At 43.0% G+C, this 17542-nt stretch overlaps 1 protein-coding gene across 1 annotated transcript in view; it reads right to left on the bottom strand.

The window, feature by feature from the left end:
* Positions 1-17431, bottom strand: part of LOC149316443 (dnaJ homolog subfamily B member 4) — a 30435-nt gene extending 13004 nt beyond the window's left edge. Inside the window, exon 1 of the mRNA XM_089515506.1 lies at positions 17329-17431. The gene's annotated coding sequence lies outside the window, so the exon portion shown is untranslated. The remainder of the gene's footprint in view (positions 1-17328) is intronic.
* Between the last annotated feature and the right edge of the window lie 111 nt (positions 17432-17542).

Raw genomic sequence — 17542 nt, 5'->3', positions numbered from 1 at the left:
CTGCCGCATCGGGCCTCCCAGAGGCCCGGTGCGGCTGCTGCAGCCCCGATTCAGGGCTCCAGAGGCCGCATCGGGCCTCCCAGAGGCCCGGTGCTGCTGCTGGAGCCCCGTTTCAGGGCTCCGGCTGCCGCATCAGGCCTCCCAGAGGCCCGGTGCTGCTGCTGGAGCCCCGTTTCAGGGCTCCGGAGGCCGCATCGGGCCTCCCAGAGGCCCGGTGCTGCTGCTTGAGCCCCGTTTCAGGGCTCCAGCTGCCGCATCGGGCCTCCCAGAGGCCCGGTGCGGCTGCTGCAGCCCCGATTCAGGGCTCCAGAGGCCGCATCGGGCCTCCCAGAGGCCCGGTGCTGCTGCTAGAGACCCGTTTCAGGGCTCCGGAGGCTGCATCGGGCCTCCTAATGGGCACCGCCATTTTGAAGGGCAAAATGGCGGCCGGAGCGGCCGAAATCGGCGGCGATTTCGGCGGCAGGAGGGACCGGGGGCCGGCAGAAAGGTGCCTGCGGGCCGCATCCGGCCTGCAGGCCGGAGGTTGCCGACCCCTGACCTATAGAGACCTATTGGGGGAGGGGGTCCGATAGACTGTATCTCCCTATAATGACCCTGTTTGAGTTTTATGGTCCCCAGTGGGAGGCCCAGGCCTTCTCTCAGTCCCCCCACAATTACAGACAAGTCTGATGAAGAGACAGGAAAGAGCCTTCTGAGTGGCTGTTCCCAGGCTGTGAAATCCCCCCCCACACACACACACACACACACTGCATTTTGCTTTAATTATGTTATCCACTGTTTCAACTGTATTTTTGTTTTAACTGTCTTGGGTCCCATATTGGAAGCAGGCAGGATATAAATAAAATTTAAAATAAAGAGCAAAATGCAAAATCAAGCCAGTGCTTCAGCATCAGCATTTTTAGTGTTCAGGAACAATGCAACAAGCTGCTTCTTATCTGTGCACTCCCCAAATGCTTGATTGTTCAAGAATCCTACTAAACTGATGCTATTTTCATTCGCTAGTTGGAAAATTTAGCAGCAGTGGTCAAGAAAACCTTTAAACAAACTAGGCATATCAATTAACAACATATCTACATTCTGTGCATGTCAGATACAAAAGCAAAGGGCAAAGATGTCTGAATAGTCACTTTCTCTAGCTGTGGAACAGATAATCTTTTAGAGATGATGCTAGGACATTCTTATTTGAACCATCATTTCATGTTAAAGACATGGGATCATTTCAGTGGCTAGCTGCTTATTCATAGTATTTGCTGTATAGTATTATTCATAAAGAAAATGGCTTCTCTTTTCCAAGGGTATTAAAAGAACTGGCAGAAGTAATCCTAGAGCCATTGGCAATAATCTTTGAGAACTCCTGGAAAACAGAAGACGCCTCAGCAGACTGAAGGAAGGCAAATGTTGCCCCCATTAAAAGGGGGGGGGGGAGATGACCCAACAATGACTACCCAGTTAATCTGACATCAATACCAGGAAAGATTCTAGAGCAGATCATTAAAAAGAGAGATAGTAAGCATTTAGAAAAGAATGCCATAACTACAAAAAGTCAACATGGGTTTCTCAAAAACATGTCATGCCAGATAAATCTCTTTTTTTCATAGAATCACAGGGAAGGGAATGCTGTAGATGTAGCTTATCTTCATTTCAGTAAGGTCTTCGACAAGGTAGCCCAAGATATTCTGACAAACAAGCTAGTACAGCACGCCCGCTCCATACATGGCTTCCGGTTTTATGTGGAAGCCGCGCTGCAATACTTTTAATGGCACGCATGGCCGCCCCGAATGCACATTGTGCCACCATATGCACAAGCCCTATTCACTATAATGGGCCTCGAGCATAGGCGGAATTCTCCTTACATGGGGGAGGGGTCCGGAACGGATCCCCCGCGTAAGGCAAGGTTCCACTGTAAAATGTGAGCTAGACAACACTAGACAAATTTGTAATTGGTTGACTGGTTGAACCCAAAAGGTGCTCACCAATAGCTCCTCTTCATCCTGGAGAGAAGAGACTAGTTCGGTGCCACAGAGTTCTGTTTCGGGCCCAGTGCTATTCAACATATTTATCAATGATTTGGATGAAGGAATAGAGGGCATACTTATGGAATTTGCAAATGAGACCAAAGGGGAGAGGGGAGGGGTTAGGATGTAGATCCATGAGGCCACTGCTGATGCTCAACTTTTAGTGTAACTCAAGATAACTACAACCAAAACAAACATCCACATGGGGACTGGTTACCTCACCGTCCCTACCTAACTCCCTTGGGTGTAGGGCCTGTGCTCTGGTTTCTCTCCTTCAGGTTCCTCCTCTTCGGAGTCCACTCTGAGTCCAGGACACCAACCCATAGGCCAACACAGCCCACAAATATCCCAGCACAGTCGGGGCCCTAGATTTATGATGGGCCAGACTTGGTACAGCCCTTCATCGGCTTCTACTGAAGAAGGGTGGATGAAGTGGGCAAAGTCCTCAGAGTGATGCTCTCTCACCCTGTCCACCAAGCCACTCCCTCGACGCCCTCTTAAATGGCAGCAGTTCAACTCAGCAGTCCACGCCTCCTGTACCCTTGCCACAATTTCTCTACGTAGCCCGTCTCCATCTCTCGCTTCAGACCTCCGTCTTGCTCCCCCTGCCCAGGTTTCTCCTCTCTCTTCCCTTTTCTACCCCGTGCTCCCAACTCCTCCCTGGACCCGCCCCAGTCACAGCTGTTTCGCCTCCAGGCTCTCGCCCTTCCCTTGCTGCCATTTTCCTGTGCGGGACCCCAATCCGACTCAACCCCTTCTACCCTTTGACAGACATCTGTTTAAATATTTGAAAATATGTCATACTGAAGATGGAGCATGTTTCTTTTCTGCTGCTCCAGAGATTAGGACATGGAACAATTGATACAAACCACAGGAAAAGAGATTCCACCTAAACATTAGGAAGAACTTCCTGGCAGTAAGCACTGTTTGACAGTGGAACACACTCCCTCAGAGTGGTGTAGTCTACTTCTTTGGAGGTTTTTTAACAGAAGCTGGATGGCCTTCTGTCAAGGGTGCTTTGATTGTGTATTCTTGATGGCCCTTGAAGTCTCCTCCGACTCTATGATTCTATGGTCAGAGGTTATTAAGGACACCATCCTATAGAGATGCTTGGGGGGGTATAGACAGAGGCTCCATAATTCATAAAGAAATGCTCTGTGGGTATAGATTCCAACTCTATGATTCTATGGTCTAAGCCCTGCCATAAAGAGATACTTTGGGGGTATAAGAGGCTCTGTGATTCATAAATAGATGCTTTGGGGGTATAGATTCGGACTTTATGATCAAAAGTTATTAAGGACACTGTCCTATAATGTGCTCAAATGGAACTCTACACAAATAATATACAGAAATAAAAGCTTAAAAGCAGGTAGATTTCCCAGTACAAATCTGTAAGCATTTGTAAATTTGTAGTTACATATGACACCCTCCCCTTTTTTTGCATTGTTCAATCACAAATTTATTTAGGACAAATCCAAGTGTGTAAAGGCAGCAGAATGATGAGCAAATGACAAGCCAAATTCCAAAAAGATCACATCTATAAATATACAGATAGACATAAGTGTCACGGCAAGGAAACCACATCCCTAGATCAGATAAACATCTAGAAATTCTACCTAGTACTATTGCCAGATAAGCACACATATGAAGGAGAAATATTTAATATAATCTCGAGGAAAAGCTATGTACACAAGCTGCATACTGAAAATCATGAATACTTGTACAATAAAATTAAATTATAGGAATCAAGCAAAAAACACGTTAAGGCATTTCCCTAGGGAAGTTTACCACAATCCTAAGCATCTAGTCTTCGGCGAATGGAGCCAGCCTAGATTATATTTAAGTACCGCTTAAAAATTCCTCCTTCTCTCTCCTCTTCCTAATTACTGAAGGAAAGTTCAGCCCTCTTTAAGTTTTCGAAGTGCATTCTGCAAATTGTACTACTCCACCATTCTTTGAAAGGAGGGCAAATTCTTTGTTCTGCAGCATTTGGGAAAGCATTTCCATATAACTAGACACATGTTCCCTTCACAAAATCAATACAACAACATTTATTACCAAAGATTTGCCAGACCAATTTTGTTCATTTTATTTAAAAAAAAAACCTGAAGCTTGTGCACTGTAGATGTGCAAAAACTTTAAAACAACAAAAAAGTTCAAAACTGAGCTTTAACACCTACAGTGGTTCAGCACCAAAGCAAGTGGCTGTCTCTCTGGTTCTTTTTACTTTTCCAGCTTGGGGAGTGAGCTGCCAAACAATGAAGCAGCTACTCTTGCAGTAACTAAAATGTGTTGGTTTTTGTTGGATAGTGCTTAGATAGCTGGAATCTTGATGCAATGGTGGGAGGACTGAGGGAAGGGGTAGATGTGAGAGGCAGGTTAGACGGGAGACATGGATGGGATTAGAGCAGAGCTGTGTAACAAAGACTTCAGGTAGGAGAACAATACAAATATAAAGCAACAGTGGGCAAATGCCAAGAGCCAGGGTGGGCATACGTCTGCTCACAGCTCACCTCAATTTTAAACGTTTATTAGAGTGTACTAAACAGCCTAAACAGGAATAAAGGTTGTATGGCTCTCCAGGTATTCTGGGACTTCCACCACCCAACAGCCAAGGATGATTCAAGCTGGAAGTCCAACAGCTTCCAGAGGATTATGCATTTCTTGGCCTGCATTAAAATAACGAAAGAAATAGCCACTGCTCTTCATAAAAAATATTTCATGATGGGAACTGTAGTTATGCAGATGTGAATCCTGACGCCAAACTGAAATAAAGTAAATAAGATATATTCACCAACACAGGACTAGGAAATAACAACACTTTTCATGACTACATCATAGAAAATATTCAACAGACATTCTCATGCTCTCACAGAAACACATTCCACAAAGTGTTCAAACAAACCACTGTGTCAGTTTCAGCACAAAAAGCTGTAAGAATCATGTGGCACCTATGACACTGAAAGAAGACACTTCTAGCATAAGCTTTTCACCCCACATCATCAAATGCACGGAGTACAACAAAGGCTAATAATGCGCTATCTGAGTGAAACACAACACTGTACATGGGAAACTTGGGTATCACTGAAATATATTATAAGAAAAATATCATGTACAAATAAATAAATCATAGATACATGTATGAACCTGCAAAGGACCTTCTTCTTATGACTCCTGCGTAAGGAGACTATGTTCATATAGCATCTGTTACAAATAGTTTTGTATATTTGCCTGAGTTTACAAAACAAAACAACCAAAAACAGGTTCTTCCCTCTACTAGCGAGCACATAGTGACCTTTCTATGAGAGGAGCTTGCTAACAGGATGCAAGTCTTTGTTTTCATAGACTCATAGAGTTGGAAAAGATCACAAGGGCCATTCCAATCCAACGCCCTGCCATGCAGGAATAGTTTTAATGGTTTAGATTAAATGTCATGAATTAAATATTCATGTAAAAATCAGCATGATGAGGGAAATAATAAGTCACTCAAGTTTCTGCACCATTCATATCTAAAGTCTAACTAACGTCAAAAGAGACATGTGGAAAAAAAGTTGAACTTTTTCCTTTCTGTGATCATCTACACAGGTAGTAAGTTATAATAAGAATTAGAAGCTTATGAAGGAACTGATAGGAACAGCTTTAGTAAGAAGATAGATCTGTCTTTGGGTATTTTCTATTTTCTTACTTCTAGTCTTGCTGTTGTTTTAAAAGCAAAGTTAATGGGTGGCCCTTGTATTCCATCCTCCATGCCTTTCTACCATGTCCTGATACAGCCTTCTTCCTAACACCTTCCCAAACTCCTAAAAGGATGACAAGAGAACTGGGAATTGATGTTTTCACCTTGCATTCAATCTACCAATTTCAGATGAACGCTGCATAAGAATTTAGTTAAGAAACATCACATTCAGGGTCTGTTTTCATCTTTTTTCTGAAAAACTAAAATACTCTGAAGGAACGACAAAGCAATTTCCAAGTCTGATTTGTTTCAAATGTTTAAAAATGAAACAGCTTATCATGTTCTGGAATGGAGTGGGAAACAATTTTATGTAAACATCCTTCCTTTGACTTTTAGTTGTCAAATAAAAGCTCCAGTCAAGTGGTGTAAGGATTCTTTGTGTCAGGGCTAACATGGAAAACATAATTGGCTCAATAGAGAAGTGTGATGTAAGTGTATTGAAGATATAGAAGAGGTATCCTTACTACTGCAAAGATATACTGATAGTATTTTAATAATATTCTATTAGAGTTCCATTTTTGTAAGCAGAATTTGGTTATTATCCTAAAAACTAAGTGCAAGAGCTAAATGAAACTCTTATGAATACGTTGGCTAATGAAATCAAAGAACCAGAAGATTCCTTGTTGTTATTGTTTATGCAATTTATATAGTATACAAGCAGAACATTTTACTCAGACATTCAGTTCAATGTCATACAAAGGATACTGAATACTGAGCAGCTTAAAATTAACATGACACAACAACTGCAAGCACTCTATGATAAGCATCCAAAGGGTTGTGTCCTGAAAACAAAGAATTTCCTCTTGTTTTATTGTTGTCTCCATGGTTGCTGCATCACAAAAATTTATCAAATGAGAAATGTTAGTCTTCCTGAACAAATGTTTGTCAGATACTTTTAAAGTAAAGTATCAAATGTTTCAAAACTATTTAAAAAGAGCAATTATCTGAGGGGAAGGACACATCCTCCTACCTCGTTCTGAAAATAACTAGAGTTCCAAGAATTAAACAGATTTCAGCGTGCCTTCTTTCTCTTTTTTCTTCCTTCACCATCATTGTGCAGAGAAATTCAGAAGCCTCTGCTTCTGTGTTACACAACTTTGTATATCATCTGAACCTAGACAAATGGAGGTTAACCTCAATTAGGCTCAATACAACAAGTCAACTTCATATCATGTGTTTATGAAGATGGCTTGTTTCAACTAATCCATTAAGATTAGTCACCAATTAGAGTTCCAGTGATAGGCTAAAATAACTGGCTGATCTGAAACAGAAGTGGATGTTCCTGCTCTCCTTGCAGCTTTACTGGAGGAACAGGAGGGGAATAATTTAAGTCCAAGGCTTGGTAAAATCTACCCTTGTAAAACAAAACAGCTTAGAGCTATTTCCAAACAGAGCCAGCATATGCAAAAGGATCTTGTAGCACCTTTGAGATCAAGTGAGAGAAAGAAATTGGTAACATAAGATTTCATAGACTTAGAGCTGGAGCAGATGGGCACGAAAGAGTGACCCGAGTCTACTCCAGCCGCAAGCAGGTTGGGACTCTGCTAACTGCACAGCCCAACTTGTGTTGCAAGGAGCCGGATTATCCCAGCCCCTTTTCCCTCAAGTCCAAAGGACCAAATACAGCTTTGGGGCACTTTAGAGATGTGCATTGTTTAAACACCACGACTACAAAGTGGCTAGAAGCTGCTTCATTTGGCCCACCTGTTCCAGACCTAAGTCTACTCCATCTGATGCAGTTGTCACTGTAACTTAATCTCTGGAATATTTCAAACAACTTTCAGATGGCAACATTATATATACTTGAGATTTAATCCTACTATATTCAGTGGGGCTTATGTCTGGATAGAAATGCAGAGGATTACACAGAAAGGGGACATTTTAGGCTTATCCCACTATTTTATTCCAAACAGATTTTGTAAAAAATTAATGCTATCAATACTTTACCAAAAAAGGAACAGCTTACATTTCATCTCTGGACATGTGAAGTATTCCTGGGAGAGGACTATGTTTCCAAGTATCCATGCCAGATACTATCAAGGGCTTTTTCTCCACCCACACAGAGGAGCATGACTCACAGTGCTAAAGTTAAAGTTTGCAGAAGTCTGACTCTATTGCACTTAAAAGTTCTGTTAAGAAGTGGCTGGATCCAACAACTCCTTAAAGTTAATGAACTGACAGGCTTGTGGCATGTTAGAATGGATATAAAAGACAATGAGTGACTTTGAAATATATTGTCAAATCAACTCACATATTAGGAATAGTACAGAAAAACAGCATCTTGTCTTCCATAACTAGCCTTTCAACAGGGTTTCAAAGAAAGTTCTCTTCAAAAACATAAGATCCTCTGCTGGATCGGTCTGAAAGTCAATCTAATTCAAACTATTGCCTACAGTACCCAGAGGGCTGTTCATACAAAGTCCAGAAACAGGAGTACAAGTACAAAAGTACAAAGCCACCCTTCAGTCATAGCACACTTGTACAAAGAGGCATACCATCTCCATTATTTTATGTAAGTTATACAATGATATAGTGAAGTATTTTACACTAACGTGAAAAATAGCACATGTAGAAATGTTTTGTACTTTATGCTGTTGTTGTTGTGTGCCCCCAGACTTCTGGTGACCCTGAGGGGTTTTCTTGCCAAGATTTGTTCAAAGGAGGTTTGCCACTGCCTTCCTCAGAGACTGAGAGGGTGTGACTGGCCCAAGGTCAGCCAGTGGGCTTCCATGGCTGAGTGGGGATCTGACTCCTGGTTTCCTAGAATTGTAGTCCAATGCTTAAACTACTACACCACACTGGCTCTCCCTGTATTTTATACATGCTCAAAATATGTTTCTGAATCTGTTAGAATATGGCTTTGTCCCTTTGTCCCTGCAAATAAGATCAAGAAGAGCACTGCATGCACATTCCACTATGACTGGACCCAGTAGCATTCTGAAGCTATTAAAAGTCATCTTGAGGAACCTTGTCATCACCATTACCACTCCATGCACACATGTGTTAGAAGGGAAAAGGAGTTCATTTTTAGAGGGGAATGAAGAATTTATTTGGGTTGGGTCAAGCATGTGGGACTAAAAACGTAGGGAAGAATCCACTTGATGTAACCAAAAGATGCTCAGATGAAGGTCAGAAACATTCTTTAGAATTTTTTTTAAAGAAATGACTCAGCTGGTATATGTAGAGAGGTCTTGTAGCACCTTTGAGACTAACTGAAAGAAATTGGCAGCATGTGCTTTCGTACAGCTTTCATGTTGCCAATTTCTTTTTTCAGTTACTCTCAAAGGTGCTACAAGATCTCTCTATGTACTTATTCTACAGACTAACACGGCTATACTTTGAATTCTATCAGCTGGTGTATATTAGCGAGAAGGGGCAGGGAAGGAGATGAAAAGCTGAATCAGTGGATAGGGAGGAGGAAATCAGGTATCAGAAAGTTCTTGTCTTAAACAAGGATTGATTCAATGACCTTGCTATTATTCTCTGTACTCAAATCTCAAAGGGGTGAGGTGTGTGTTATGGAAAGAAACCATGACACACACTACTTCCATATTCAGATACTCAGGTGTCATCACTTAACACACTGTTTTCACAGTAAATTGTAACTAAGGAAGAAGATTCTTTTTCTGTCTCCCTCTCATGGCTTCTCTCCATGTTTCTCCAGCCCACTTTCACCATCCTCCCAGTATTAATGCTGCTAAATACCTTCTAGCCAGCCAGAGGACAAGAAAGAAAAAGGGGGTTGGGCAAGCATAAAAGAACTTTTATATTATATTTATATTATTTATACATATCTTGTTGTATAATCTCACACTATTATTTAAAACAAAGTAGAGCTAAAAAACCATAGAATCATAGAGTTGGAAGAGACCACAAGGGCCATCCAGTCCAACCCCCTGCCATGCAAGAAATCCAAATCAAAGCATCCCCAACAGATGGCCACCTAGCCTCTGCTTAAAGACCTCCAAGGAAGGAGACTCCCCTACACTCCGGGGGAGTTTGTTCCACTGTCAAACAGCCTTTACTGTCAGGAAGTTCTTCCTAATGTTGAGGTGGAATCTCTTTTCCTGTAGCTTGCATCCATTGTTCCGGGTCCTGTTCTCTGGAGCAGCAGAAAACAAGCTTGCTCCCTCCTCAATGTAACATCCTTTCAAATATTTAAACAGGGCTATCATATCACCTCTTAACCTTCTCTTCTCCAGGCTAAACATCCCCAGCTCCCTGAGTCGTTCCTCATAGGGCAAGGTTTCCAGACCTTTCACCATTTTAGTCGCCCTCCTCTGGACACGCTCCAGTTTCTCAATGTCCTTTTTGAATTGTGGTGCCCAGAACTGGACACAATATTCCAGGTGGGGCCTGACCAGAGCAGAATATAGTGGCACTATTAATTCCCTTGATCTAGACACTATACTTCTATTGATGCAGCCTAGAATTGCATTGGCCTTTTTAGCTGCCACATCACACTGTTGACTCATGTTCAACTTATGGTCTACTTGGACTCCTAGATCTCTTTCACATGTACTTTCATTCAGCAATGTGTCTCCCATCCTATATCTGTGCATTTCATTTTTCTGCCCTAAGTGCAGTACCTTACATTTCTCTGTGTTGAATTTCATTTTGTTAGCTTTGGCCCAGCTTTCTAGTCTATTCAGATCATTTTGAATGTTGGTCCTGTCCTCTGGAGTATTAACTATTCCTCCTAATTTGGTGTCATCTGCAAATTTGATAAGTGTGCTCCCAATTCTGTCATCCAGGTCATTGATAAAGCTGTTGAATAACACTGGGCCCAGGACAGAGCCCTGTGGGACCCCACTGGTCACTTCTCTCCAAGATGAAAAAGAGCCATTGTTGAGCACCCTTTGGGTTTGGCCGGTCAACCAATTACAGATCCATTTAACAGTTACTTTGTCTAGCCCACATTTTACAAGCTTGTTTGCAAGAATATCATGGGAAACCTTGTCAAAGGCCTTACTGAAATCAAGATATACTATATCCACAGCATTCCCTTCATCTACCAAGCTGGTAATTTTATCAAAGAAAGAGATCAGATTTGTCTGGCATGACTTGTTTCTCTGAAACCTGTGTTGACTTTTTGTGATTATGGCATTGCTTTCTAGATGTTCACAGACCCTCTGTTTAATGATCTGCTCTAGAATCTTTCCTGGTATTGATGTCAGACTGACTGGATGATAATTGTTGGGATCCTCTTTTTTCCCCTTTTTGAAGATGGGGACAATGTTTGCCCTCCTCCAGTCTGCTGGGACTTCTTCTGTTCTCCAGGAGTTCTCAAAGATTATTGCCAATGGCTCCGATATTACATTTGCCAGTTCTTTTAATACTCTTGGATGTAGTTCATCTAGTCCTGGAGACTTATATTCATTTAGATTAACAAGGTATTCCTCTACTATCTCTTTACTTATTCTGTGCTGAAATTCCCCTGTTCTGTCCTCTGCTCCATTATCCTCAGGTTGAGCACCCTTTGCCTTTTCTGAGAAGACTGAGGCAAAGAAGGTCTTGAGTAATTCTGCCTTTTCTCTGTCTTCTGTTAGCATTTTGCCATCTTCTCCACGCAGTGGCCCTATCGTTTCCTTCTTCTTCCTTTCGCTGCGGACATATCCAAAATAGCCCTTTTTGTTGTTCTTAACCTCTCTAGCAAGCCTGAGTTCATTCTGTGCTTTAGCTTTTCTGACTTTACCCCTACACATGCCTGCTATTTCTTTGAATTCCTTTTTCGTGATTTCCCCCTTTTTCCATTTCTTATACATCTTCCGTTTCAAACTTAGCTCGGTTGAAAGTTCCTTAGTCATCCATCCTGGTTTCTTGAGACACCTCCCGTTTTTCTTTCTCACTGGAACTGTTTGAAATTGTGCCTTCAGTATCTCTCTTTTGAGAAACTCCCATCCGGTCGAACTCCCTTCTCTTTTAGTATTTCTGACCATGGGATCACCCTCAATACTTCTCTAAGTTTACTGAAATCCGCTCTCCTAAAGTCTAGAATGTGTGTTTGACTATGCCTGGCTTCTCTTCTCCATTGTATAACAAACTCCAGGAGAACATGGTCACTTCCACCTAAGGATCCCACAACTTGCACCCCATTAACCATCATCCTTGTTGGTTAGGATCAGATCCAAAATAGCTGACCCCCTTGTTGCCTCTTCCACCTTTTGGACCATGAAATAGTCTTCCAGGCAAGTGAGGAATTTGCTAGACCGTGAGGATCTGGCTGAGATTGACTTCCAACAAATATCAGGGTAGTTGAAGTCGCCCATCACTACTACATCTCTCTTTTCTGACTGTGTGGTCATCTGTTCTAGAAAGGCATCATCCAATTCCTCAGTCTGACTTGGGGGTCTGTAGTAGACTCCCACCATAACATCCTTGTTGTTTCCCTCCCCTTTGATTCTTATCCAGATGCTCTCCACCTGGCTTCCATGATTGATGTCCTGGATCTCTTCACTGGTGTAAATATCTCTGACATATAGTGCTATTCCTCCTCCTTTCCTGTTTGGCCTATTTCTCTTAAAAAGGTTATACCCCTCTATTTCCACATTCCAATCATGAGACTCGTCCCACCAGGTTTCAGTGATGCCTATTATATCATATTTGTTTTGCTGTACTAGGAGTTCAAGTTCATCTTGCTTATTTCCCATGCTCTGTGCATTAGTGTCGAGGCATCGCAGACCACGGGTCCCATTTACTTTTTGCTTGTGCAAGTTTATTTGCCTCCCACTGTTGGATCCTTGCACTTTTTTTCTTGTTTCCTCTATGTCTGTTTGACTATTTTCTCCAGCCCTTTCGCCTTCCTTAATATTGTCTCCTTTCCCCCACGGAACTCAGTTTAAAGCCCTCCTGATCAAGTTCTTGAGACTGTTGGCAAAAACATTTCTTCCAACTGGTGTGAGATGCAACCCGTCCGTTGCAAGAAGTCCCTCCTCATGGAACCGCAGCCCATGATCGAAGAATCCAAATTGTTCTTGGCTGCACCATCTGCGAAGCCAGTTGTTCACATCCGCTATTTTCCTCTCCCTTCCTGGACCATGCCCTTCAACTGGCAGAAGAGATGAGATGACAACCTGTACATCCATTCCTTTCAGCTTCCTACCAAGCGCCTCGTAATCCCTTTTGATGTTCTACAGGCTGTGTCTTGCAGTATCATTGGTTCCCACATGGACCAAGAGGAAGGGGTATTGGTCAGTAGGCTTGACCAGTCTTGTCAGCCTCTCTGTCACATCACGGATCTTTGCCCCTGGGAGACAACACACCTCTCGAGACATCTTGTCAGGCCTACAAATCACTGCTTCTGTACCCCTCAGCAAGGAGTCCCCCACTACGACCACACGCCTCCTACGAGATTTAGCAGCAGCTGTTCCCTTGGGTGGGACGCTCAGGCTTGCCTGCTCTGTCCCTGAAGTCTGTCCATGCTGCTCTTCTTCATCCTCCTTGATAAGGGAAAGAGCTTTGAATCGATTCTCTAGCTGCAAGCTCCCCGAACAATCCCTTCTTGGCCTACTTCTCTGTGTGACATTCCTCCAGCTATCTTCCTCCTGTGTATGTGAAGTGACCTCCTCGGCTCTAGCATCTTCCTCTGCATGGTATTCGTCCAGGATTGTTAGTTCTGATTTGTCCAGGAAATCCTCCTGCTCCCTAATATGCTGAAGTGTAGCTACTCTGGACTCCAACTGCTGCACTTTCTCCTCCAAGAGGGCTTCCAACTTGCACTTGGGGCATGTGAAGTTCTCCACTTCTTTAGGCAAGAAGACAAACATCCCACAAGTGTTGCAGGTGACTGCCATGGTTCTGTCAGTGTCCATACTGAAAAGTCTTAGGAAATTACTGGAACAGGACTGTGGGCTTCCTCCTGAAAAAAAGAATCCTCCAGAAAACACCAACGCTAAGCCCCTGATGCTTCAACAATTTGTGGCAGTGAGCTCGATCAATTCTGCCTTTGCTGTAGATTTCCTTGGATTAAAAAAAATGAAATAAAAATTGAAATAAAATGTAATTTCAGATTTCTTCAGAAACCTTCTTTTACTAGGATTGGGACTGTTCTACATGTTCTCTTCCATCTCCCTGGCAACAAGAACATAATCCCACCTACCCCCTTTAATTCCTGGGTTCTCTCACACAACTAAGCATTTGAAGACTTCATGAAATCTCTCCATGATGACCGTCATCCTTCAGCCTGTGAGGAAGTGAACAAGCAGGCCCAGCTCCATCAGGGCTAGCATGAAGAAAGAGAGCCCTTCTCCAGTCCATTTGCCTTGGCCCAGACCTAAGAGGGAGAGAAGAACCACTGGACCTCATCCCCTTTCCCACCATCATTCCCTTCTCCTTTTGTGTCGTGTCTTTTAGGTTGTAAGCTTCAGGGCATGGAACTGTCTTATTAAAAACAATAATTGTAAGCTGCTCTGAGAGCCATTAGGACTGAAGGGCGGGGTATAAATACCATAAATAAATAATAAAATGAAATCCATAGCTTGGAATTAGCTGGAGTATCATATATTTAATAGAAACCACAAGCACCTTATACAGGCATATCTCACTTAACAAAGCCTCTAAGAAATTCATTTTTACATTGTCTTTTTAGTCCTGCTTTCCTCCTTGCCTTCCATTTAGATGTAATTTTTTCAGCAGCATTGGCAGGATGGGTGAATGAAGGCTAAGGAAACTCAGACTTTCAGTATTAGATTGTAACAATACTTTTACAATAAGCAATGCAATAAAATTTGAGCTGACAAAGAATCCGATTTTAGACATACGTTCCTACCTAAAACAGGCAAGGTAAACAGCAGCTGCCTCCAGCATCCCTTATTTAGCAAAAGAGAAATGAAGAGAGCAGATAAGCTCTATCTCACCAGTGACTCTGGATATGTTTAAAAATCCATAGATCTTTAAGGCTGTCCATGAAACTGAAAATCAGAAGAGTGGAGACTGGTGAATGAAGGATGTATTTTGTGCTTTGAAAGAAGCCTTCAAGTGGTCTCTAGAAGACTTTTTTGTTTACTAAGGCCTGTTACAGACAGCCAAAATAAAGCTGCTTTGAGGTATGGTGTTTCAATGATGCATGCGTTGCGTCCTAAGAGTCCAGAAGTCGCACCAAAGCCACACTCCAGCCCTAAGGACTAGAGCATGGCTTTGGTGTGGCTTCTGGACTCTTAGGACGCATGCTTCATTGAAACACCATACCTCCACTGTGACTCGAAGCAGCTTTATTTTGGCAGTAACAGGCCTTATTTAAGGTTTACCTGACCTGGTTGTATCATTTCTTGTGTACATATTGTTAGTTTTGAATGCTGTTAACACACTTAACGGCTCTTCTTTCCCTCTTCTTTCTACATTATTTCTGCCTCTGGTACCAAGCCCCTTTTTAAAAAGTATGCATCCAAATACTATGTACGGTCGGCCCTTCTTATATACGGATTCAAGCATCCATGGTTTGAAAATGTTCAAAGAAATTATAAATTCCAAATATCAAACCTTGATTTTTCATTTTTTTAATAAGGGACACCATTTTGCTATGTCATTATATTTAATGGGACTTGAACATCCACAGATTTTGTTATCCATGGGGGATCTTGGAACCAAACCCCAGCGTATAACAAGGGTCCACTGTATAGAGAACCATTACCCTTCTAAACGCAAGACGGAAAGAAACCACTTCTGTTATAGGCAGTGGTGACTAGTGCCTTGACTGTAGCCTGCATATCCATCCACATTTCACACACTCTTTCCATACTGGAGGGTGGGAATCCTATAAATTGCCTTGATCTGAAAAACAGTGCAATGGGGTGCATTTAAAAACTCAAGACCAGAGCCTACAGATAATGACCTTGCCCTAACCAAACAAGGATGTACAGTAACATTTTGCAACGTACCAAAGAACTATTAAGGCATGGCGTGTTCTTGATTTCTAAAACAGGAACCCAATTTGTTAGGAAGTAAGCTCCACTGTGTTAACGTTTTCAAAGAACTAGCCATGTTACTCTGTTCCTGCACAAAGTGGTGACGTGGGGTCTCACAGATTACAATCCATTTTCTCAAGTGCATGGAGTTAAACACTGAAGTTTCAACTGTGTATGCAGAGTAAATGACTGTGTGGCTGCTTTAATGGAGATTAAAATGGCGTTATTAACAGAGGTGACAAATAGGGTTGCAAATGACACTTCTTCACCAGGATGTTCCTTATTTAAGAGCCACTAATAATGTCCCGGAGATGTAATGCTCTGTGCGTTGGGACTACCACTCTGGAGATCAGGAGTTCAATTCCCCACTTGAGCATGGAATCCCACTGGCTGACCTTCAGGGAGACAAGCCACACACTCTCCACCAGAAACCCTTGTGATAGGTTCAGCTGGCATAAGTCAGAAATGACATGACTGCAGAAAAGAAAACATTGGGCCTGGACAGACAGGCCAAAATAAAGCTGCTTCGGGTCACTTTGAAGGCATGCTGTTCAAATGATGCGTGCGTCCTAAGGGTCCAAAAGCCATACCAAAGCCACACTCCACTCCTAAGGACTGGAGCGCAGCTTTCAGCCTCTTAAGATGCGTGTGTCATTTAAACAGCATACCTTCAAAGTATGCTTTATTTTGGCCTGTCTGTTTGGACCCATAGTCCCATCTGAGGATAATAAAGGACGCCAAAAACGCCTGTATTGAGTATTGGTAGAAGATACTGCCTCCAAATTACGCACCCAATGTTGGCACTGTTGTGAGCTGGCTGACACCTGCTCTTTCCCTTGTAGACCAAGCGTCGCATTGCCACAGTAAAATCCCTTCCTTCATGGCAAGCGCCGGTCTCCCATTTCAGGATTTCCAGCGCTTGAGGTTTCTATGAGATTTGAGATCTCACAGGGGCCCAGAACTCTTTATGAGGCCTTGCTCTTGAGGTGGGCCTTATATTGGCCTGTCTTAGGTGACCTTATTGCTGTTTGGAAAACCTGACAATCCTAGCCATGCACTGAATTTCTGCATTCACTGTAATCACTCACGCATGAAAAGCATACTGTGCACATATGCCCCCCAAGACCCAATAATGTGCCTCATGCATCGGAGGAAGTGGACTGTGACCCACAAAAATGCATGCTAAGATAAGTTGTTGTTTCTTTTTAATTGCATTCTATTAATACAATGCCATGGGACCACAAAACACCATGAGCCCAGGGTCTGGTTTCCCCCTCTCCTTCTACTGTGGGTAGATTTAAATTGGGATTTTACTATGCTGAGGCGTTGGGAAACTATAGTAGAGTGCTGAAATCCTGACAGCAAAGGCTGTCATTCTCTGTTTAGGAAGGGAAGCAGTTTGGGAAAGGCTCCTCGCTCTAGATGTTAACCGAAGTAAAAGGGAGCACTGGAAGAGGCAGTTTGGGCACAGGGAAGCAAAGCGATTAAACAAACACCCTCCTTACGAATGTTATATATAGGCGGCATCCCTCTGGGCCCCACAACAAACTCCAACTCCCAGAAGTCCATAGCAAAGAGCCTAGACACATTTAAAGCGGTGCCAAAGCGGGTTATCTCTCCAGTGTGGATGCAGCCTTAACTGCCTTAAAGGCCTCCCTCCCTCCAAAGGACTCACTCGCCAAATGCCGCAGGGACAGCCTCCCTCCTCCTCCTCCTCCGCGCAATGACGGAAACTCCCACAAACCGCCACAGAGACAGACAGACAACTGAAGGCGCGTTAAGGGCGCATGCGCGGGAGAGGCCTCTCTCTCTCTCTCTCTCTCTCTCGGAGACTTGTGCACGCGCGAGGTCCCTCCGCGCATGCGCCCTTCTTCAGTCGACGCTCTCTC

Source organism: Sceloporus occidentalis, unplaced genomic scaffold, assembly GCF_023333645.1.
Source record: "Sceloporus occidentalis isolate IW3139 unplaced genomic scaffold, rSceOcc1.0.p SCAF_3, whole genome shotgun sequence".
Classification (NCBI taxonomy): domain Eukaryota; kingdom Metazoa; phylum Chordata; class Lepidosauria; order Squamata; family Phrynosomatidae; genus Sceloporus; species Sceloporus occidentalis.
The sequence above is the reverse complement of the archived record's forward strand: the minus strand, read 5'-3'. Positions and strand labels throughout refer to the sequence as shown.